We start from the raw sequence: 25,332 nt of genomic DNA, 5'->3' as shown, positions 1-25,332 counted from the left end.
CATCTCTTCGTTGTTGCTCTGTTTGATCTATTAAGAGATGATTGTGTATATAAAGGGAGGAGGAAAATCTGTCTTTGTGCCACAGGATACACTGTAGGGAACATTTACTGGGTCCTGGAAACTAAAGATAAATAAGGAAGCATCAGTGTTGAGCATTAGAACTGAGAAAGTGACCTGGTGCTATTGTGTTTGGCTTAGCTGGTGTGTTATTTTTTGTTGTTGTTGTTCTTGGTATTTTTTTTTTCGGGCCACACCCATTTGATGCTCAGGGGTTACTCCTGGCTAAGCACTAAGAAATTGCCCCTGGCTTGAGGGAACCATATGGGACGCTGGGGGATCGAACCACAGTCGCGATCTTTCCTTGGCTAGCACTTGCAAGGCAGACACCTTACCTCTAGCGCCACCTCGCAGGCCCCTCATGTTATTTTTTGATACACAAAAGGGCCTTAGAAAGTAAGCCTGGTGGATAATCTATTGCAGGATGTATGAGAAACATACATGATGGGGGAAATATGCTATTAAATATCCATATTGTAGTGATTTCCATATCTCTGACGGCTGAAGCAAAGATGTGTTGCAGGAAATAAAAAAATTAGATCAAAGACAGTCAAGAGACATAGCCAAATACTTTAATATATTTCAAAATTGGGACAATTCTTTGTTTCATGAGTCAGCAAAAAAGCCAAACCTTTAAACTATGTCGTTTTAAAAATTAGTTAAAATACCGTGGTCACAAAGTTGTTCACAATTGAGTTTCAGTCAGACAATGTACACCACCCTTCACCAGGGCACATTTTTGCACCTAATGTCCCAGTTTCTTGAATATCCTCCCCTCTGCCTAACTCCTGGCTTTTTGTGTAGATTAACTTCTCTCACAGAAAGAATTTCAGAGGGAGAAGTAAAAACACTTTACTTAGTGAAATAAAAACAGATTTTATTTGGAGGTACTGAGAAAGATGGAGAGGGAGAGGGAGAGAGAGAGAGAGAGAGAGAGAGAGAGAGAGAGAGAGAGAGAGAGAGAGAGAGAGAAAGAGAGAGAGAGAAAGAGAGAGAGATGAGTAATATATTCCAAGACCAAATGAGCCCTGGTACTGAGCCCAGCAGAAAAGTCTACATCTCAGGAGGGGAGAGACAGACCACCTGCTTTTGAGGACCATGTATGAACACAGGCAGCACATATGCATCCTACCTGTAGTCTAAGTTGACTTTCATGTGGTTTCTGCAGCTGGAGCAGGCTTCCACACTAGGATGGTTTCCAGGGGCACTTGATGGTCTTTGGTTTTTCTTTCCTGCCTCTTTTTTCTGCTGTAGCTTCTCTCAAGGGGTCCAGACTTCTCTGAGTCTGCCACGGTGCCAGGTGAGACTTCTTATCAACGAAGTAATTCCTTCAAATCTCTTGGTTTTTGTTACATCTCGAGATTTTTCTTGAGAGCTATTCCTAACCTGCCCACCTGCCTGCTTCAAATTGATAATACATTATTCTGGTTTATATCCCCACCAGGTTTCATGATTGTTAACCAAGACTTCTAATTCTAATTGTTACCTCTCTAGTAATTTGGATCCTATTGTCAAATCCCATTGTTTTGAAACTACCTAGCACCATGGTCTGAACTACTGTCCATTCAAGTTTCCTAAGTTTTTCATACAGATATAATTGGAAAATGCTTGTATACATAGTAGATACATATACATTGTAGAGCAAGGGATCAAATCTTGCTCTAATATTAAACCACATCTGGAGTCTCCTATAGCAATTGGACTTGGACTCGCCCCTGGGATACTCCCACTTGGCAGTTGGACTTAGACACGCTCCTTGGGTACCGCCCCCCACTCTAATGACTGTTGAACCTGGACATGGTCCCAGGACACGCCCTTTGGACATGCCCCCTTATCATATAAAAAGAAAAACTTGGACTGTTGAGGAGGTGGCCCTGAATAGTGACCACAGCAGGGCCTGCTAGATCGCTAGAAGCCAGAGTTAAAGCATTGGAGAAATGCTGCCTATTCTGCATATATTTGCTTTTCTATCTTATTTGAACCCTGACCACCCAGGCCACCTCTGGCCAGTGAATTTCCAACTCTCTCTCTGGAACACCAGGCAGTGATAGCAGACTCATATTCTAGGAGGAATAAAAAGTGTACTTGATTTCTCTTTCTCTCCTCTCTTCTCTCTCTGTCACAGGCAGGAGATGGCTTCCCTGGGTGTCCATGAGGCACCAAGTAGCATTTTGGCCCCATGGGCCCCTGTAAGCCTTGCAGCACTGGGCCCTGCCAGCCTTGAGGATCTGTAGCCTGTAGCCCTGGCAGCCTTGCTCTTCTGCAGTCTCCATCTCCAACTTTGAGTCAAAAAAAAAAAAAATCTAAGTTTATACAGTAATGTAAGTTACCCCATGATGACTCCAAGAGATAATGCAGTTTTTACCATGAAATTTTTAATCTAAAGAAATCTTCCCTTTTCCAAAAAAATTATTGCAAAGGTAAGTTCTCTTTCTCTTTATGATATACATGAACAAATCTTTTTACAAAGCAAAAATGAGGTTTTTATCACTTTTACAAAGGACTCCAGTTTGATCCTCAGTTTCCAGTATGATCTTTCCAGCCCCACCGGGAGAAATTCCTGAGCACAGAGGCAAGAGTAATGAGATATGCATGAAAAGTAAAAATAACATTGTTGTGGGCTGGAGCAGTGGTGCAAGCAGTAGGGCATTTGCCTTGAACACTCTAACCTAGGATGAACAGAGGTTCGATACCCGGTGTCCCATGTGGTCCCCTAAGCCACGAGCAATTTTTGAGCACATACCCAGGAGTAACCCCTCAGTAACCCCTGAGAGTCACCGGGTGTTGCCCAAAAAGCAAAAACAAACAAAACATTGTTTTAAGTCCCAGGGTAAATAGAAATAGTTGACTCTTTTCTAAGAGGTCTGTATTCTCTCTCTTGTCCTTTTAAGAGAAATTGTATGAATTTTCTCATGTATACTTGAAATACAAATATCAATGATGCTTTCCCTTTTCTTCTAAATTAACATTCTTTTATTTTACTTTATTATTTTTTTGTTTTGGGGGTCAACACCCAGCAGTGCTCAGGAGTTACTCATGGCTTTGTGCTCAGAATTCACTCAGGGAAGGCTCAAGGGGCCATATAGAATGCCCAGGATCAAACCCAGGTTGTACTTTTCTAAGCAAACACCCTCCCTGCTGTGCTATTGCTCTGCCTCAAATCAGCCTCTGATTACAAGGGTTGTGGCTTCTGAAGAAAATAATTTTTCCTCTTTATCACAGATTATAGAGGTAGTGAAAAATAATTCTAGTTCTCTCCTCTTTTGTGGATGGGATATGCTCAGAAAGCAGGTTCCCAGGGTCAGGCAACATTGTGATCTTAGCATGAAGGAAACGTGAAGGAAGAATGAATGTTAACATATCATATGTGTCACACATGAGTCGAGTCTGATTTAAAACTCCAAAGCCTCTGAAGGTATAGAGAGGGCTGGAAGGACAAAGAGCAGAACTAGGCATTCATTTTTCTCTCAGCACATTCTTTTTAAGACTGTAATTAAGTCTTCATTAAAACTTTATAAAGTTTTGATTCCAACAATGGTAATTGTGAAGAGAGGAAGTGGTACTAAAGGACTAAAATTCTGCAGTTATCCCTGACAGATGACAACTCTGAAAATTAAATCTTAAACTCTAGTTTTTCTTTGGCTAAAGCTCTACACAGAAGTAAGACCAAGAGCCTCCCTTTCTGCAGGAGGAACAATGAATTTGTCTGCAAAGCAAATACCAAGATAAGACTACCTGAGGAGAGTTTCTGGGAAGAAGCATCATATTTCTGGCCTTTAAAAGGTCTATTTCTAGGCCAGAAAGGTGGGAAAGGTACATTTTGGTATATATGACTCCAGAAATGCTTGAGCATTTATTTTCTAGAATCATCAGGTGATGCTTCAAGAGAGATTGAAGGTGGGTTTACACATAAATTTCTCCCTTACTCTGAACAGAAATGGGAAAGATATAGGCACATTTTAAGTTCTAGAAACATCTGTTTATTAACTTCCATTTTTTGTTTTGTTTTGTTTTTGTTTTAGGGTCAAACCCGGCAGCGCTCAGGGGTTACTCCTGGCTCTACACTCAAAAATCGCTCCTGGCAGGCTCAGGTGACCATATGAGATGTAGGGATTCGAACCACCGATCTTTTGCATGCAAGGCAAATGCCTTACCTCCATGGTATCTCTCCGGCCCCTAACTTCCATTTTCATTAGCATTAAACATGTTTCAGCATTATTCGATCTCATGGAATTTGTACACTTCATATTTGGCATCTCTTTTCTGTGTTGTTTTTTTTTTGTCAGCTTTGACTAGCCCATTTCTGCAAATTCCCCAAATCTCTGTTCTTACTTTGAAGGGTTTCCCCTCTATATCTATCCCTAAAAGTCACCCCATCTTAATATATCTCAGAAGTGTATGCCAAAACCATATGTATATCATATGCCATTTGATAGGGCCAACTATTGACATTAATTAAGGTTACTGCCCTTTAGTAAATGTTTACATTTTATTTCTTCATTTATTTATTTATTTATAATAAACAAACAAATAAATAAATAATAAATTGCCACAACTGGTGATGTGACACTCAGGAGTTACTCCTGGCTAAGTACTAAGAAATTGCTCCTGGTTTGGAGGACCATATAGTATGACGGGGATCGAACCCAGGTCCATCCTGGGTCAGCCTTGTGCAAGGCAAACACTCTACCGCTGTGCTACTGCTCCAACCTCTATGGTTTACTTTTTGTTTGTTTGTTTGTTTGTTTTGGTTTTGGTTTTTGATCACACCCCGCAGTCAGGGGTTACTCCTGGCTTTATGCTCAGAAATCGCTCATGGCAGGCTTGGGGAACCATATGGGATGCCAGGATTTAAACCAATGACCTTCTGCATGAAAGGCAAACGTCCTACCTCCATGCTCTCCCTCCAGCCCCTACATTTTACTTTTCAGCGAAACTTAGACACTCTGTCTAAGCAATGGCTTTTAAAGGCAAGATTTCTCCATTGTCCCAGCTCAGAATTCTCCTGTCTCTAGACCTGATTTATATAGTTCATGAATGGGACATCAGTGAGATCATTGGCTTCTAAGGCTGCAAAGTTAGGATCTAATCACAATAGACTATACATTTGGTAAAAATTTTTATAAGTATGAATTTCGGGGGCTGGAGAGATATCATGGAGGTAACATGTTTGCCTTTCATGCAGAAGGTCTGTGGTTCAAATCCCGGCATCTCATATGGTCCCCTGAGCATGCCAGGAGCAATTTCTGAGCGTAGAGCCAGGAGTAACCCCTGAGTGCTGCCGGTGTAACCCAAAAAAAAAAAAAAAAAAAAAAAAAAAAAAAAAAAAAAACAAAGAAAAACATTAAGTAAGAACTTTGTAGACAAAGCTTATTTGAAAAAGATATTTGTGCGGGGCCCAGAGAGATAGCACAGCGGTGTTTGCCTTGCAAGCAGCCAATCCAGGACCAAAGGTGGTTGGTTCGAATCCCGGTGTCCCATATGGTCCCCCGTGCCTGCCAGGAGCTATTTCTGAGCAGACAGCCAGGAGTAACCCCTGAGCACTGCTGGGTGTGGCCCAAAAACCAAAAAAAAAAAAAAAAAAAAAGAAAAAGATATTTGTGGAAATATTAACATGTTAACCTGTATATATCTTAGATACAGAAAATGGAACCAGGAGACAGAAAAGGATGTTACACTTACCTAAATGAGAGATAAAAAGGATGCTTATTACGATTTCATAAGATGAATGGAGTCTTTTTTACTTTAGTTTTTACTTACTGAACTTGAACCTACCTGGGATATCCACAGATTTTAATAAGCAGTTTGCTTTTGGTAGATTGGGAGGACAGATATGCAATGTGTTGCAAACTTATTACTGTTCATCTCGATGTAACACTATTGGCCACATGAAATCACCCACAGGAAGTGGCCATGAAGAAAAGAATTCATTTCTTTGGGTAAAACGATTTGTTTCATCCTATATATTAGAGCTCTTAGGTCAGGCACCCTGAACACAAAAAGACCTATGTTATCTAGTATATTTTTCTAGTTATTGCTGCCTTGTTCAAGGAGTGTTTGCTGAATCCAGAATTTTTCAATCCACAAGTCAAAATGGTTCCAGTCATTATTAAAGAAACAATCTTCCTTCTTATAACTGTACTGGGCATTGTGGGGAATATCTTTATTTTTGTAAAGTATATGAACACTTTCATTTGGGGCACTGAAAAACATTTCATACATCTTATTCTAATGCACTTGACTCTTACAAACTTCATAATAGTTTTCTGCAAAGGATTACCCAAGATGGTCACCACTTTTGGTTGGAGGAACTTCCTGGGAGATGCAGGCTGTCAAATCGTGGTTTATCTGGAGAGGATGGGCCGGGGCCTTTCCCTCTGCACCACCAGCCTCCTCGCCATGGTCCAAGCCATCATCATGAGCCCCAAATCCTCCATGTGGGCAAGGTTCAAACCCAGGTCTGCCTGGCACCTCCTTCCCCTTTTCCTCAGCTTTTGGATACTCAACTCCTTGATAGCCCTGAATTTATTCTATTACATTAGAAATGCTGACAGCCAAAACAAGTCCGTCATTCATAGAAGTGAGAACTATTGTTACTTTAAAGTAGAAAGCCAGGAGAAAAAGAGGATTTTTCTGGCGATCATGATCCTGCGCGATGGCCTTTTTCAGAGTCTCATGAGCTGTGCCAGTGTCTATGTCCTGTTCCTGCTCCACAAACACCACCAACTGGCCCTCCACCTGCGGAACCCCAGGATTCTCCTCCAAAATCCCCCTGAGATCAGAGCTGCTCGCAGTGTTCTCCTTCTCATGTGCTGTTTTCTCTTCTTCTACTGGGCAGAATATATTGTGGCTTTAAGTTTCAGTTCTAACTCTGAGGATCAAAGCAGAGCATCCAATGTTCTAAGACTTTTAACCATTGGATATGCTTCTCTCAGCCCCTTCGTGCTGATTCACAGAGATGGACGACTGGCTGTATGCTTGCACATTTGAAAACAGTCTTTTCAAATGTAGAGTTGAATACAAAAGTATACACAGCAGAACTCTTTTGGGCACGGATGATGGCCTTTATCTTAAATTCCCTAAAAGTCTAAAATAAGAAGACATGTTGATATTGGGCTCAGAAAGCTTTGGTTTGGGTTTGTAGATTAACTGGAATAGCCTAGAAAATTATTAATAGCTTGCCTACATTCCTGTAATTCAATTTGTCTAAAGACATGCTACTGTGTTCTCTTTCTCTATAAAAACTGGTTTTCCTGACCCTGTGGTTAAGATTATAGCTTTGAGGACATCTTCCAACCTGCCAATTAGTTTCCAATAAAAAGCTCTTTATCAGCTGGTCTTTGTGCCTTGAGCAACAGTAAAACCAGAACTCCTCACTTACACACCTTTTATAATAAGCAAACAAAAAGGCTGTTTATTAGTCCTTTAGGGATCAAGTTCTGTTGTGTTCTACAGATTACAGAATTATGGAAAGCCTGGTAAGGTGGCAGGCTCGAGGGTGGGAGAGGCAGAAACCTGGGAACATTGGTCCAAGGAAGTTGGCACTAGTGGTAAGATTAGTGCATGAACATTATGAGACTGAAGTCCAAGTATCAATAACTTTGTAAATCACAGTTCTTTAAATAATTTATTTTTGTTTTGTTTTGGGGCCATACCTGGCAGTGCTCTGAAGTTACTGCTGGCTTTGTGCTCAGGAATTACTAGTGGCAGGCTTGGGGAACCCATGGAATGCCAGGGATCCATTCTGGTTGGTGCGATGTAAGGCAAATGACTTACCCACTGTGCTATTACTCCAGCCCCAAATTTTAAAAAAATGTAATGATATGAAGAGTAGGTTTTAAGAATAATAATCTACTGTCATACAACAAACCTGGTGGCCAACAACTTAAGGTTAACAGGGCAGAGGCTGAAGAAGAGCCAGTGCTAAAGAGAAATTTAGAAACCCTGATCTTTGTGGGAAATATTCTGCATGATAATTACTAAAGATTTAACAAATTTTACTATTTTCTTTGTTTGCCATTTTGGATCATATCAGTGATGTTAAGAATTACTCATAGCTCTGCACAGGAATCATACTTGGCTGTTTCAGGGGGGGACCATATGGGATGCCAGAGATAAAATGCAAGGCAAACTCCCTCCTGGTTGTGATCTCCCTTCGGCCTTGTCTGCTATTTCTTTAAAGGAAAATTTGCCATCCTGTCTTGATATAAAAGATATCAGATCTTTGCTATCACCTCTTTCACATCTTGTAACTTTGTTTACTTAACTTACTAACCTACCGACCAATTTCCCTTTGATTCTGGCTTCCTTGAGTAAAGAAAGCCTCCTTAACTTTTTAATGTATGAAAACAAGATTATCTCTATATTGAAAACTTATATGTAAACACATTAGGTATTGTATTAAAGATTTTATTTTTTATTTACATAGGTTCAATCATCTTGCAATCAATCACAAGTTGACTTATATTGATTTATTTTCTGATTATTCCACTTTTTTTTTAAACACCGTGATTACAAACACGACTGTAGTTTGGTTTCATTCATACAAAGTACACCCCCCTTCACCAGTGCAACATTCTCACCACCAATGCTCCCTATCTCTCTCCTTCCTCACCCCCTTCCATATTTGAGACAGGCATTCTACTTCTCTCACTCATTAACATTGTCATGGTAGTTGTTCGTTTAGTTATTTTTCTTTTTCTTTTTTTTTTTTGGTTTTTGTTTTGTTTTGTTTTTGTTTTGGGGTCACACCCGGCAGTGCTCAGGGGTTACTCCTGGCTCTATGGTCAGAAATCGCTCCTGGCAGGCTCAGGGGACCATATGGGATGCCGGGATTCAAACCACTGGCCTTCTGATTGCAAGGCAAATGCCTTACTTCCATACTATCTCTCTGGCCCCCTAGTTATTTTTCTAACTGCACTCACCACTTCTTGTGGTAAGCTTCATATCATGAGCTGGATTTTCCAGCCTTTATCTCTGGGTATTATAACAATAATGTCTTTTATTTTTCTTAAAACCCATAGATTAGTGAGATTATTCTGTGTGTCTCTCTTCCCCTCTAGCTTATTTCACTAGCATAACGGTTTCTATTTACATCCATGCATAGGAAAATTTCATAACTTCATCTCTCCTGACAGCTGCATAATATTCCATTGTGTATATGTACCACAGTTTCTTTAGCCATTCATCTGTTGAAGGGCATCTCAGTTGCTTCCAGAGTCTGGCTATTGTAAATAGTGCTGCAATGAATATAGGTGTGAGGAAGGGATTTTTGTATTGTGTTTTTGTGTTCCTAGGGTATATTCCTAGAAGTGGTATAGCTGGATCATATGGGAACTCAATTTCCAGTTTTTTGAGGACTCTCCATATTGTTTTTCATAAAGTCTGGACTAGATGGCATTTACACCAGCAATGAATGAGAGTTTCTTTCTCCCCATATCCCCACCAGCACTGATTGTTCTTGTTCTTTGTGATGTGTGCCAGTCTCTGTGGTGTGAGATGGTACCTCATTGTTGTTTTGATTTTGCATCTCCCTGATGATTAGTGATGTGGAGTATTTTTTTCATATGCCTTTTGGCCATTTGTATTTCTTTGACAGTGTCTATTCATTTCTTCTCTTCATTTCTGATGGGTTAGATGTTTATTTCTTGTTAAGTTCTGTCATTACCTTATATATTTTCAACATTAGCCCTTGTCTGATGGGTATTGAGTGAATAGTTTCTCCCATTCTGTGGGTGGGTTTTGTATACTAGGGACTATTTCCTTTGATGTACAAAAGCTTCTCAGCTTAATACATTCCCATCTATTTATCCCTGCTTCCAATTGTTTGAGAGTACTGTTTCCTCCTTACAGATGCTGTTAGTCTCAATGTCGTGAAGTGTTTTACCTATGTGTTGCTCTATATACCTTATGGTTTGGGGTATGATGCCAAGGTCTTTAATCCACTTGGATTTGACCTTTGTGCATGGTGTTAGATGGAAGTCTGAGTTTGCTTTTTTACAAGTGGCTGACCAGTTGTGCCAATACCACTTGTTGAGGAGGCTTTCTTTGCTCTATTTTGCATTTCTTGCCCTTTTATCAAAGATTAATTGATTGTATGTCTGGGGAACATTCTCTGATGACTATTCCATTTGTGATTTAAGTTTTGTTAGAGCAATGAAGTAGTTTTTTTCTCAAGCAGAGCCCCATGTTCCAAAATGAGGATCTGGTGAGATGTGGGTCTGGAAGCAAATGTCGATGCAGGAATTAATCCACACAGTGATAATGTACAATAAAGGGTTCATGGAATCTAACCACACAAGTTTTTGCTCCTAAAAAGGAATGAAACTTAGTGGAATAAGACTGAAGAATGAGCACCTGCCTTCTTCAAACCCATGCTTTTATTGACAAGAACCAGGCCACACCCTAGGATGGGAAAGGAATACCAAGTAGGGAATAATCCAATAATCCCATCATTAGATCATACCATAGGGTGGAGTATGAATATTGATTAGATTGGAACCAATAATCCAACAGTTTTTATGTGCCTACTAAGACAAGGGGGTGGGAAAATAAAAACTGGGAACATTAGTAAGGAGGTCATGCTGTTGTTGTGACATTTTATGCCTAAATTAACTATATTATGTACAAGTTTTTTAACTCACAATGTTTTAATACAAATATAGTTTTAAAAAGATTATCTGTCTGATCAAAAATTTCCTGAACCCGGTGGCCAACCAAAAGAGGGAGATAGAAAAGTGTAGCATGAAATAATTAACAATGGAGCTGGATGGCGGTGGATGGAGATGGATTTCTTTCTTCCATCCCAGGCCACGTGGCTCTGCAACCCCATTTAGCCAGCGGGTTCCAGGCCTAGGTAATTAGCGTAATCACTCACTCACAGGCAGGCGTCAGGAAGCAACAACTTTATTCATGCCCTATCCACCATATGTGTGTGGCCTACTCATAACCTTTCAAGCATTCAGCCATTCTTGGCTAGCCCTGCGTCTTAACTCACTTTAGCCATCTTCCGGGCCAAAGGAAACGGCCAAAAGGGCCGAATCCCCTGGCTCAGAGGTTTATCTATTCTTTCCAAGACCCCTCCCAGGAATGGGCCGGGTCTTGCAGGTAGGGTTACACCTACTATCCGGTTCCCAAGACCCCTCCCAGAAATGGGTGGGTCTTGGGTACACTACATTTCCCCCCTTTCTGAAATATAAAGACCCTTTTTGTAATTCTGACTTCACCTTTAGCCAAAGGTGTGTTAATATTTTCATACAACAATGTAATAAAGTGAAAATTAATATACCAGCCCTTTTCAAAAACATAACATTTTTGCAAAATATACTATACACCTGTAACCTAAAATTCTATTAATGCTTTTTTACCAAGCACTAATCCGGAACTTTCATGTTCCTATACTTTTAAACTATATTGGGGGAACTTCCTGTTCCTATTAACCTTTTCTATACACAAGTACTACAGCATAGATGCATAACATACATTTTAAAAACAGGCTAAGTACATTAAAATACACACAGTAAAACATTTTGCAATTGAAAATATTAACCATGAAAGACAACTCTAACTTTTCCAAGACCCCTCCCAGGAATGGGAGGGTCTTGCAGGTAAGGTTACACCTACTATCTGGTTTCGCCATCCAGCCCCATCGTTAATTATTTCATACAACAGAAAAGGATGCTAATTAAGTTTAATATGGTATATCTGGTAAACATCAAAAACATTACAGCCTGGACTCTTGGATGTCAGCACAATTGTTTAAAATCTGCTCAATGTCTTGCTCTGAGAAAAGGTGGTTGTTGTTTTATTTCTCAGTGATAGGTTGTTCTTTAAGCTGTATTTACAAATATAAAAGTGACCTCATTCAATCCTCACTATAAATCAGCACTGTATGAAGTATCCCACTCATTTTACACACGAAATATAGTGGGTCTTGGGGAAACCAAGCTCTTCCCCTTTTCTGAGATCTTTCTGGTCTATACAACTTAAACTTTTGCTTAGGGGAAATAATGTTCCCACAAGTATGAAGCCCATCCTAGTTGCTGATCTCATATTATCCCTTTAATAAATGGTTTGTCTATATCTAACTGCATCCTGGCTGCATCTTGAATGTTTCTTCTGTTCTTTCCTGGTCCTGGTTGGTTGCCTCTAGAACCAGGACCATTATTGACCTGTATAGCATGTTACAGATCACCTTCTGTTTTCTCATCTTTCATCCTATTTCTCACTAGAGGTGGAGGTGGTTAAATTCTCCTGTTTCTTTCACTTTCAACCTCCCAGTTGTAAGACTAGGACTATTTTGAAAGCCTGCCCCTAAAGGAAGAGATTCACTTTTGTTGTTGCTATTTTGTTTTGGGACCACACAGGGATTATTCCTGGTTCTGAGCTCAGAATTCCTGAAAGGCTCTGGGGGCCATGTGATGTATTATTGCAGTTGGAGTTGGATACACTCCTTGGATACCATCACTTGGTCTTTGGACTTGGACATGCCCTTTGGATACCACCACAGTAAATACCGTTGAATCTGGACTTGCCCTTGGATATGCACTCTTGTCATGCTGAAAGGAAAAATTTGGACTGTTGCGAGAGGGGGTGGGCCAGAATAATAAATAGCGCAGTGCCTGCTGGGAGTGAGGGGGTAGAGATAAAGCATTGGTGAGATGCTGCCTGCTGTGATTCTATTTCCTTTTCTTTCCTTTTTGTACCAGTGCCTCCCCTGGGCACCTCTGTCTGGTGAATTTCCATCAAAATATACTTGGTTACGATTTCTCTGTACACCCTCTCTCAATCATGGGCAGACAGTTGCTACATGTTGGCTTCCCTGGGTGGACATGAGGCCCCGCTGGCTGCTGGGCCCCAGGGGCCCTAGAGAGCCTTGAAGTACCAGGCCCTGGTAGCCTTGGGCCATTGTTATTCATGACTATTAAGACATTGGTGTCTGAGCTAAGTGGGATGCTTATTGTTGACATTACCAGCCCAAGGCACTTCCCTGGTATTTATGTAAGTATGTCAAGTAGAAAGTAGAAAGTGTGCCACTCTTCTCTCAGGACTTTCTTCCTTGGTCCCCATTTCACTCAAATCACCTGCAACACTTTTTGAAATTAGATATAAATCACATGACCTGCAGCAAAATTAATGGATCACCTCTGGAAGCCACCAGTAGGCCAGCTGAAAGAGAAAATATGGGTGAAACCAAGCGAAGGATCAACAGTACAGGAGGACAAGTGTCCTCACCCCAAAGTCTAAATGTAAGGAAAACTCCCCCAAAAGTAGCCTAAAGAAAAGAACAGCCCCCTCCAAAGGCTATTCTTTACTGGACAGCCCTCCAGAAAGCCTAAAGAAAAGAACAGTTCCTCATTTTGTCTCTCTCCAAAAGTCTAACCTCTTAATTTGTTGAGGTTTTCTTTGTTTCTTTAATTTTTCTCCCCACCCCTGTTGAGGTTTTCTGATAAAATGGAGTATGCTTTGAGGAACTAGCAAAAAGGATCATTTTTTTGTTTGTTTATTTTTTGCTCACTGATCTGCAACCCTTTCCAAAAATTTCCCCCATTCTCTTTCTTTATATAAACCCTTTCACATAACTAACTAGACAAGATGACTGTTTTGAGGCTATGAGTTCATCATCTTCCAACCAGCCAACTACTTGTCAAGAAACCTGGGTCTTTCCAGAGTTTTCAGGTAAGTGTTGGAACAAAAGCAAAAAAAAATGACCTATCACCACACCACATAAGCTTAATTTTATGTTAATTTTTGGCAAAAATCATGATTATTTCAATGACATAAGAATTCGTACACTCTTCCAAAGTGCATCTCCAATGACCTTGCTGATTGACACCAACAAATAACAAAAACAACACAAAAAGGGAAATAGCCATTACACACTGTCCCTTTACTTAATAAATAACTTGCCTATTTGACTGATTCTAGGATTCTTTCTTGCAAACAAGCTACAAACGACCCCTTTGATTACTTTCTTCCAAAGAACAAAATAGGTTACAGAGTCCCCATCATCTTCCATTTTTCATCCCCAAATACTCAAGTTGCGGCTTAAATTCTCCTGCTTATAAAATATTCACTCACTACCAGGGTACTGGTAGTCAGCAACAGAAGAACAACCTTGAAAAATCTGTACAAATACTCAAAGGAGTCATCACTCAAATCAGGACTTCCTCAGAAAAGATGTTTTGCCCAGAGAGATAGCACAGCGGTGTTTGCCTTGCAAGCAGCCGATCCAGAACCAAAGGTGGTTGGTTCGAATCCCGGTGTCTCATATGGTCCCCGTGCCTGCCAGGAGCTATTTCTGAGCACACAGCCAGGAGTAACCCCTGAGCATCGCCGGGTGTGGCCCAAAAACCAAAAAGAAAGAAAAAAAGATTTGGGCCCGGAGAGATAGCACAGCGGTGTTTGCTTTGCAAGCAGCTGATCCAGCACCAAAGGTGGTTGGTTCGAATCCCGGTGTCCCATTTGGTCCCCAGTGCCTGCCAGGAGCTATTTCTGAGCACACAGCCAGGAGTAACCCCTGAGCACTGCCGGGTGTGGCCCAAAAACAAACAAACAAACAAACAAACAAACAAAAAGATGTTTTACAGAATTCATCACGTGAGTTTTCAGTAAAAAAAAATGCTACATGGTTATTTTAAAACTATAACCTAAATTGGCCCTGAGAGAGAGCATGGAGGTAGAGCATTTGCCTTGTATGCAAAAGAAAGGTGGCTTGAATCCCAGCATCCCATATGGTTCCCTGAGCCTGCCAGGAGCAATTTCTGAGTGTAGAGCCAGGAGTAACCCCTGAGCACTGCTGGTGTAACCCAAAAACCAAAAACCAAAAAAAAAAAAAAAAAAACAAAAAAAAAAACACCTATAACTATAACCTAACTAGCCATGACAAAATTACAATGGTCAGGGCCCTTTCCTTACACTTGGGTAACTTGGTTTTTTTTTTTTTTTTTTTTTGGTTTTTGGGCCACACCTGGGGATCAAACCACGGTCCGTCCTAGGCTAGCGCAGGCAAGGCAGGCACCTTACCTCTACCTCTAGCGCCACCGCCTGGCCCCCAAAAATTTCCACGGGAATGTCAGAAGTGGGATTCGAACCCACGCCTCCAGGGGAGACTGCGACCTGAACACAGCGCCTTAGACCGCTCGGCCATCCTGACATCTGCAACTTGGCTTTAATCCCTAACATCCATAGGCTCCATCAAGACCATCAAGAGTAATTTATGAGCACAGAGCCAGGAGTAAACCCTGAGAACCCCAAATGTGACCCAACTAATAATAATAAAAGAAACACAAAACAAATAGATAAAGAATACTGTTGTCTTTCTAATTAACCCCTCCTCAAACACCTGGGAAAGTCTCCGTGGTGCTTAGACTATAAAGTCCACCTTGATCACCTGTGCTGTATGGGCAAAAATGTCCCTTATGCCCACTTAGTTGTCTATTGAATGTACACATTGCAGAAATTGGTCCTCGCTGTTGGAGGTGGAAAAGGAACCACTTCTCATTGCTTTGTCTAGTGTTACTGATATATTGGCGTGGATCTTTGTCATTAATCCCCTGCCAAAGGCTGAGTGCTGAGACTGAAACTTGTTCCTTTATTAATTCATTTATTTATTTGCTACTATGCTCACATATAACCAGAAGGATATCTTTGAGTGTGAAACTTGCTGATTAGATCTGTCTCATTCTGGAATAAGTCCAGAGATGTCAGATGGAGGCAGCCGTCACTGGGTGCAAAGGCCCAAGTCTGCCAGGGCTTCAAAGCTGCAGGCTGCAGAGGCCCAAGACTGCCAGGTCCTATTGCTCCAAGCCTGCAGGGTCTGTGGGGCCCAGTTGTCAGGTGGGGCCAAGAGCCCATCCAGGGATGCTAACATGTAGCATAAGTTCTTATGGTTCAGAAAGAGAAGAGAGGAAAGAAAGGGAAACAAGTACACTTTTTATTCCTCCTGGAGCCCAGGGTTTCAGAGACTGAGGAGGGTGGAAAATTCACAGACTACAGATAGACATGGTGGGCCTGGGTTCAAAGAAGAAATAAAAGGGAATAGATACCAAGCAGGTAGCCTCTCTCCAAAACTTTATCTCCAGCCTACAGTGGACCAACAAATTGCTCTGGTCACTACACTGAGATTCCTTGCAAAAGTCCAAGGTTTTCCTTTAATACAGCATTAGAAGGGGCGTGTCTAGGGATGTGTCCAGGTTCACCTGTCATTCAGTGGGGTCATCCAAAAGGACTGTCCAAGTCCTACTACCAAATTGGGAGTGGAGGTATCCAAGGGCCAAATCCAAGTCCAATTTCCATACAACTTGTTATGGTGGAGAAGCAAGTAGAAGGGCCAAGGACTTGCAAGCAGCCGATCCAGGACCAAAGGTGGTTGGTTCAAATCCCGGTGTCCCATATGGTCCCCCGTGCCTGCCAGGAGCTATTTCTGAGCAGACAGCCAGGAGTAACCCCTGAGCAACGCTGGGTGTGGCCCAAAAACCAAAAAAAAAAAAAAAAAAAAAAGAAGGGCCAAGGACTCCATCTTCTTTCTCTATGAAATTTCAGCTGGTATAACCCATGAAAAGGTATAGCCCATAAACAAACTGTTCAGCTCCTCAGATCACTGACCCTCCACAGTACTTGCCCCCCATAAGTGCAAGTCAATTGTATCCAGACTGTAATCAAGCTTAACCATGAATGTGCTTATTTTGCTCTGTAATTGGCTTTGTTGCTCAGAGTCTCATCATGTGTCTGTTGTCAGAGAAGAATGCGATTTTTGCTTTTATAAACTCATTCCCTGACTGTTCTCAGAATCAAGGTTCTTTTGAATACTAGTCCACTCTCAATAGTTGATTTCTATAACAAAGTCCCCTAATTTGTCCTCTTTGAGTGTGGTGCTTATTTTTATCTCACAAAATTTCCTTAGAATAGGTTTACAATCCTCCATGAATCCCAAGGCTGTAATGTAGAATAAAGCCACTTCATTGGGACAAGAACCAATGTGTACAATCCAGCAGTGCAGAGTGGTTACGCTGCTCTGAAAAGAAATGACGGACTATTGACTAATGATCAAATAGCCTAGACTACTGACTGATGGTCAATAGCAAATTTATAAAGGAACCAGGCCTATTTATAGAGGTGGTGGTTTCAGGCATATAAAAAATTTAAGGAGAAAAAGGATAATAAAAGGATGTGTCCAAATAGGCTAAAAGTATGGGAACAAAGCTATAGATATTTGCAAGCTACAAGGAGACAAAACCCAGATAAAATGGTTGCATAAGGAGAGGCCTAAATGTAAAGAAAATATTGGAACAACTAGTTTATGCCTTGACTTCAACATTATAGCTCAATTTTTTAAATACACAAATCATAACAAAATTGTCACTATAAAATTGTTATGTAAAGGACTAATGAATAAGATATTACATTCTCTGGTTTTAACTATAAAGATCTGGTTTCACTGCTCCTCCTAGAAAATTGTTGAAGCAACACACTGAATGATTGAGAAAGACCTTTATTATCAGAGCAGGGGAACTGCAAGATGGTGAACTCATGGTCACAGAACAACTTTTTTTTTTTTTTGGGGGGGGGAGGGTTTGGTTTTTGGGTCACACTGGCTGTCTGCTCAGAAATAGCTCCTGGCAGGCACGGGGGACCATATGGGACACCGGGATTCGAACCAACCACCTTTGGTCCTGGATCGGCTGCTTGCAAGGCAAACACCGCTGTGCTATCTCTCTGGGCCCTACAGAACAACTTTTTTTGTGAGACAAGACATAAACTTCTTGCCTAGAAATGGCAAAGGAGGGGACGGAGAGATGGCATGGAGGTAAGGCATGCAGAGAAGGACAGTGGTTTGAATCCCGGCATCCCATATGGTCCACTGAGCCTTCCAGGAGCAATTTCTGAGCATAGAGTCAGGAGTAACCCTTGAGTGCCACTGGGTGTGACCCAAAAACAAAAAGAAAGAAATGGCAAAGAAAAGAAACTTCTCTAAAAATAAAAGAGAAATGTTTAGCAAGGTTGAAAGCATAGTATATTCAACTAGAGAAGTCAATATACTCCCAGATGGGGCACTCCTTTTTATTTGGATACATTATGAAAGTTCTGAGTAAGGGTTCAAATTTATCTAAGACTTCTCTGGAAGGAGAAACGTAGATCTCCCTATCCACATTTATGAATTCAATCAAGCTGCTGTGTTATTTTAATTCAGCACTGAATTTCTTTCAGGCTAGTTTCAAGTGTGCCAGAATCTTACCTTCTTTCCATCTCTTTGGATCAACACAAATGGGCTTACAATTGAATAACCAATAGAGACAATATCTATAATATTCAATGTTACAGTAAGGTTGCCCAATTCAGAAGAAAAGCTTAAAGTTAAAATATATTCTGACCAATAGAAAAACAGAAAAAAGCCCATGAGAAGGAGAACACTTCGAGCAGCTTTGATCTCAGGGAGCCTTTGGGGGACCAGCCTGGAGTTCCGCAAGTGCAAGGCCTGTTGGTGGTGTTTGTAGAGCAGGAACAAGATGTAGACACTGGCACAGCCCATAAGACTCTGAAACAGGCCATCCCGCAGGGCCATGGACATCAGAAAAATCCATTTTATTGTCAGGCCATCTGCTATATGAACACAATAATTGTCATGAATTACAGATTTGTTTAGGCTTCTGACATTTCTGATAGAGGAAAGTAGTTTCATGCTTATCAAGCAGCTGAGTATCCAAAAACATAAAAAAAAGGGAAGGAGGTGCCATGCAGAACGGGGTTTGAATTTCGCCAACATGGAGGATCTGGGACTCATGGTGATGGCTTGGACCACAGTGAGGAAGCTGGTGGTGCAGATGGCAAGACCCCGGGCCACCCTATCCAGATAAGCCAGAATTTGACAGCCTAAATCATCTAGGAAGTTGCTCCAACCAAAAATTGCCATGGTCTTTCGCAATATTTTGCAAAAAATCAACATAATATGTATACAAGTCAAGTGCAGGGGAATCAGATGGATATATTTCTTCCTGTTGCCACAGTAGAATAGGCAGAAATAATTCACAAATACAAATATATTCCCCAATAAGCCAGGCAATATAATAAAGAGGAATAGTGTTCCTTTAATGACCCTCATTACCATTTTTGCTTCATTAATTTCAGCGGTTAAGATTCAGCAAAGACATCTGAAAGAAAGTGACAATAATGATATGTACCAAGAAAAAACATATCCTTGGATTTTCTGTGTACAAGTGTCATGTAACCACGATTATATAATCTATGTGGTGGATTAATTTATATTCAAATAATAAAGCCCTTTGCCTTTGCTATGAATACTTCTCACAGGTGACGCTATGCAGTCTGAACTGCCATCTTGGAGAAGAGCATTCATCGATCTGATTTTGCCATACAAATATTTGGTTTGGTGTCTACCCATCCCAGCAAATTTGACTGTGCACATTTATTATCTTCCAGACACACTAAAATTCAACAAGTGATGATTCAAATAAAAATCACTCTTACCTATTGTCGCTATGTATTTCTAGTCTTTCTAAGATATTATGACCATTGTATATTATTAATTTAAAACAGTTATTTATTTCCTAATATTTCCTTAGTAGACTCTGGGCTCTTATTACATTGTCTATCATACACACATAGCAGTATTTCCAAAGTTGTATTTCCAAAACATTTTTGAAATTTTTTTTATAAATTTTCATCTGTTTTCTCAAGTAATGACAGCAAATTCACTCCATCGGCTTTTTGTTTGTTGTTTGTTTTGTCTGGTTTGGTTTTGGTTTTGGTTTTTGGGCCACACTTGGTGACACTCAGGGGTTACTCCTGGTTATGTGCTAAGAAAGTGCTCCTGGCTTGGGGGACCATATGAGATGCCAAGAATCAAACCGAAGTCTCTCCTGGATCAGCCCCATGAAAGGTAAACACCCTACAACTGTGCTATCGCTCCGGCCCCTCCACTAGCTTTGGACATGGAATCTTTACCTTAAAGTCTTCTCAGTCAAGCACCAGCCAAGTTGGTGGGCTGAACAGATCCAGAGACAGGACTTAGCTGGGTTAATTATTCTTAAGTATCTTGTGTTTTAAAGTAATTTTTGCAGAGGTCTGAGTCCTGTGGAATGCTCTTGAGGAGGCTCTAAGGGAAGCCTGGATCTCTTTAGGCCATACTGGTTGTTACCAGGGGAACAGGCAAAGCTGATGATTGGGAATTGTGAGGCAATACAAATGTGTGTGATTCTAAAAATTCCAAAAAGGAATACTGGATAAAATCAATTGGTTTATATATTTAAAAAAAAAAAAAAACAAAAACAAAGAGAACTAGTCTTACTGTAAGTTTCTCCAAAATAAGGTTTTAAATTTTCCTTCTCTTAACCTTCCAATAAACAATTCCACATGGAATAAAGGAAGGATGGAAGGAAGGGGGGAGGAAGGAAGGGATGGAAAGAGGAAGATAGGGAAAAAGAAAGGAAGAAAGAAAAGAGGAATGAAGGCAGGGAGGGAGGGAGGAGATGAGAAGAGGGAAGGGAGGGAGGGAGGGAGGGAGGGAGGGAGGGAGAGGGAGGGAAGAATGAAGGTTCACACAGGTGCGATTCATACAGATGTGTTTTGGACTATTATCAAATCTGAGCTGACTTTCATGTTTTATGTTTGAAAAGATGTTCTCTTTTCCTACTATCTTCTTGAATCCTATCTATCAGCTTCAAATTCATGTCAGGTGGTCAGAGAGAAAAAGCAGCAGGTAGGGCACTTGCCTTGCACTCAGAGAATTGAGTTTTATCTCCATCTTCAACGAACTCTTGGAGAGAGTTGAGAACAAGCCAAGAGTAAGTGCTGAGCACAACTGCTTGGGGACCAGAATCTTTGTGTGTGTGTGTGTGTGTGTGTGTGTGTGTGTGTGTGTGTGTGTGTGTGTGTGTGTGTGTGTGTGTGTGTGTGTGTGGTTTTTGGGTTACACCTGGCAGTGCTCATGGGGTTTTCCTGGCTCAGAAATTTCCGTGCTCAGAAATTGCTCCTGGCAGGCACAGGGGACCATATGGGACGCTGGGATTCGAACCGATGACCTTCTGCATGAAAGGTAAACGCCTTACTTCCATGCTATCTCTCCGGCTCCTAAATAAAGAGTTTTATATCAACCTACGACCTTTTTTATATAGTGTCTTCCTTTGAAAATAATACTGGATTGCTTGATATTCCTGCAGTTTTGGTTTATAAACAATATTCAGAAGTCTTTCACCCCTTTTCTAGTCTCCTCTCCTACCAAGTTAAGGACTTGCCTTGGGTTCCCTTTTCTGGCAGACCTCAGGCAGCACTGAGTGCAGGCATCCAGGTTGACGGCAGGCTTTTGTGACTGGGGCAAAATTCCTCCAGCTTTCCAGGGCTCATTGCCTCTGACAAATGGAAAGAATAAGGCCTACAGTAAAGTGAAGGGAAAATATATGGTTACTGCTTTTAGATCCTCAGCAATTTAGTAAAGAAATGACCAGTATAAGTACCACCATCCGTTGTAGCAATTTATCCAGTAAAACTGTTAAATATCACATTCAATAGCTAAAATATGTTGAGAATGTCTATATTCAATACACCTCAATGTACTGGTGAGATTTCAATTATTTCCCGTTTATTTTTCCTTTTGCTGTCCATAATAGCATTCCCTTTTTTCTTTCTTCCTCCTTTTTTCCTTCTTTTGCCTTGATTTATATTTCCTAATTACAAAGCTCTGAGTCAGATTTCAAACAATTTTTGTTGTCCATTTTCTTTGGGTTTTTTCCCCAAAAGGTACAAAATAGTTCATGATTGAGTTAAATCCTACAATGTCCAACACCCTTCACCAGGGCACATTTTCATCCATCAACATCACCCCCCCCCTTTTTTTTTTTACAGACTTTGCTTTATACCTTTTAAACTGAAAAATAGGAATAGGATTAGGGCAACATCTTCAATGTCATTTTTAATGTTTAACTCATCTATTAAACAACACTCAATTTATTTAGAAGTGGAGTGCCTAAATTCAGTGTCACCCCTAATACACACTAAATCAAGTAACTTTATTCACCTTTGCTTCTTTTCTCAAGTAAAAGAGAGATGAGTACTTTCAGGTAAATAAGATTTGATAAAGTTAGATAATCTAAAATTATACTGCCTAACAGCCTGAAAGTTAAAATAGGAACATGTAAAAGAGCAATTATGCTTTTCATCTAATTTGTAATTTTCATCAGGTGACAAACAACTGACAAATAAGAATGCTGATACCCACAGTAGAAGAAAATAAAAATCTATATATTGTAAGACACATAAATATTAGAAATGATCTCTAAATGAAAATTTCAAATCAAGTACAATCATTTTCCATCATGGGAAAGACAACAATGTCTCTATGTAAAATACATTTATTCACTAACACTGAGGAGCGCAAGTTTCAGGAAAGCTCAAGTTGACACACGGTTCCGACGGGTGAAAGTGAAGACTGAAATAAAGATTTTTAATGAAATTTATAAAATTCTCTTTCCCATTTCTGATTCAAATAGGTAGAAACTTACTTGAGAACACCCAGAGCATTAGCTGTTGAATCTCAAACAAAGATGCTCAAGCATTTCCAGTCTCCCCTGCACTGAAACTGGCCCTTTTCATCTGTCTGGCCCAGAACATCCCTTTAGGTCAGAGAAAGAGAGAAAGTCCTATTCATACACTTCTAGATAAACCTCTGTGTTTAGTCCAAAAGAGAAGCAAAATTCTGCTACAAGAGAAATGTTCCATGGGATGTGGGAGTGAGAGCAAAAATCAGTGACTTTTGACTCACCTGGTCCCTGCAGTGAGCACACGCTTCTTAGTCCTGCCGTGATGAGCTCTTGAGCCTTATTATTCCTTCTGGGTCTGCACAGCTCTGGGCAAGCAGAAGCTCTAGCCCAACTCCACCTGTCAGGGAGAAGACGACCTTTGCGCAGTCTCGGTCCCTCATGCACGAGGTCCCCTCTCCCTCCACAATTAAAGTTGTTTGGCTTAGAACTTTTCCTACTTTTAATGAGGGTTTAGAGTCATTAATGAGAATGATGTGCAGAGAAAAACGTAACAGCTAGTGAAACTTCCTATCAGTTCAGCCCACTCTTAACTCTCCAGAGTTGCAGAGTTTTGAATGAGAATTCAGACTCATTCCTGACATACATGATGTCACTTTTTGTTTTCCTCCCTCCGAACTTGCTTCAGGCCCTAGAGATGATGATGATGTCGCTGGCACCAAAAATCAGTGTTCTGAGTGCATCCCAATGACTGTGGAGAGAAGAAAAGTCACTTTTCTCAACTAATCCACTTGGGAGTGATGGGGAAGGGGAATATAATTTACTTTTGTGTCTTTAGAGCATAATCTTGTAGGAAAAGGTCATTTAACAAGAAAATATCAAGGTAAATATAAATATAATATATAATATAGAAATATAATATAGAAATAACAAGGTAAATATCTATGATTATATAAATCTCATAGCTACATGGAAGATACAAGAAAATTCAAATTCAATTGAACCAAATAGGCTAAAGAAAGGAGAATGCTGATCAATTCACAGCTAAAGGAAAGTAAGGGGCCATGAACATGTGTGTCTGTTTGTCTATGTGTGTTCATCTCTACTCTCTCCTTTGATGACCCTTCCAATTCTCAGGACAAGATGACTGCCAAGAAGTGTATCTATCACATGTTTTGTATTTGCTTTTTGGGTCACACTCAGTGGCGCTCAGGGGTTACTTCTGGCTCTGCACTGATAAGTCACTCCTGGCAGGTTCAGGGACCATATGGGATGCCAGGAATCAAACTGGAGTCCATTCGGGGTTGGCCACATGTTATTGCTCTGGATATACTCCATGTATCTGCCACAATGAGTGGAGTGTCTCTTTAGATGTAAGCTCAGGGAGTGCAGATAATCCTATTTTAAAATGTACTAAGTGTTACCTGCTCACAATAATAATTAACTCATAGTAGGTCTGAACTTGTATACTCCTAATCAGTAAAGACCTGTAAATAACCTATAAGTTTCCTGCCAGGATAGGCTTTGTTCCCAGCCTGTATGACAAAACATGAAATTTTAATCTATAATATTCTTCCTCAACACTCATTGTCGAATAGCAACATCTGAAAAAAGTTTATCCTCTCAGCACCTCCCTCACCCTGTAAGTCCAAAAGAACCTGTGGTCCCAAGAAGAAAAAAACATAAAGATAATATATTACTTTTTTGTCTCTCGACTTATTTCTAATAATAAAAAACAGGTAAATTGGGGGCGGAGAGGTGGCGCTAGAGGTAAGGTGTCGTCTGCCTTGAAAGCACTAACCAAGAAAGGACCAAGGTTCGATCCCCTGGCGTCCAATATGGTCCCCCCAAGCCAGGGGCGATTTCTGAGTGCTTAGCCAGGAGCAACCCCTGAGCATTAAACGGGTGTGGCCAAAAAATAAATAAACAGGTAAATTTTAATGAATATTTTAGGCTGACCATAGTAACGACTGACCATTGGGAGATGGTACTCTTTTATGTGCTGTCCTTCCCATCTCTGGAGCACTGTCCGCCAAGCTTTACCTGAAGGAGAATCCATGGAGCAATTGCTCAGGGCTCCATTTTCCAGGCAGTTTGGAAGATATTCACAGGGTGATTAAACAGTGTATATATTTGACTGAGGTGCTTGAAGTGTATCCTATTAGGACTAATTCCACCAAGTCCAGAGGAATGTTACTAATGTCTTCTTCTGACTTTTCTCTCTTTTACCTCAGTTTTTACCTCAGCACTACTGGTTGCTAGATGTGTTATTATGACGGTAACTGGTATCTTTTAAGCTACGCTTACTGCATTTTTGTGATACCTAGAGCATATCAAATTTTCCATTTGTTTCACAAAGGACATATGAGCAGGCACATTTCAAGATAAACAACAAATGACTCCAGAGCACCCATATATTAAGTTAGACAAGATGTTTTTAGATAAAAATAAATAAACAAATAATAAATAAATATAAGACTCTTTTTTTTTTTTTTTTTTTTTTTTTTTGGGTTTTTGGGCCACACCCGGCGGTGCTCAGGGGTTACTCCTGGCTGTCTGCTCAGAAATAGCTCCTGGCAGGCACGGGGGACCATATGGGACACCGGGATTCAAACCAACCACCTTTGGTCCTGGATCAGCTGCTTGCAAGGCAAACGCCGCTGTGCTAGCTCTCTCCGGGCCCCATAAGACTTTTAAGAGAGAGAGAGAGAGAGAGACAGAGACAGAGACAGAGACAGAGAGACAGAGAGAGACAGAGACAGAGAGAGACAGAGACAGAGAGAGA

General features: G+C 40.6%; 2 protein-coding genes and 1 non-coding gene across 3 annotated transcripts in view; 1 reads left to right on the top strand and 2 right to left on the bottom strand.

Moving 5' to 3' along the window:
* LOC125996117 (histone H2A type 1-B) overlaps window positions 1-25,332 on the top strand; it is a 949,462-nt gene that overhangs the window by 485,332 nt on the left and 438,798 nt on the right. The window lies entirely within an intron of this gene.
* Window positions 15,129-15,211, bottom strand: TRNAL-CAG (transfer RNA leucine (anticodon CAG)). Its single transcript has one exon. It is a non-coding gene; the product is annotated as a tRNA-Leu (tRNA).
* The window catches only part of LOC125996127 (histone H2A type 1-C), a 363,461-nt gene continuing 361,049 nt past the window's right edge, over window positions 22,921-25,332 (bottom strand). The window contains exon 2 of the mRNA XM_049765079.1: window positions 22,921-22,930. The gene's annotated coding sequence lies outside the window, so the exon portion shown is untranslated. The remainder of the gene's footprint in view (window positions 22,931-25,332) is intronic.

Source organism: Suncus etruscus, chromosome 18, assembly GCF_024139225.1.
Source record: "Suncus etruscus isolate mSunEtr1 chromosome 18, mSunEtr1.pri.cur, whole genome shotgun sequence".
NCBI classification, from domain to species: Eukaryota; Metazoa; Chordata; class Mammalia; order Eulipotyphla; family Soricidae; genus Suncus; species Suncus etruscus.
This window is presented reverse-complemented; position numbering and strand designations above follow the sequence as displayed.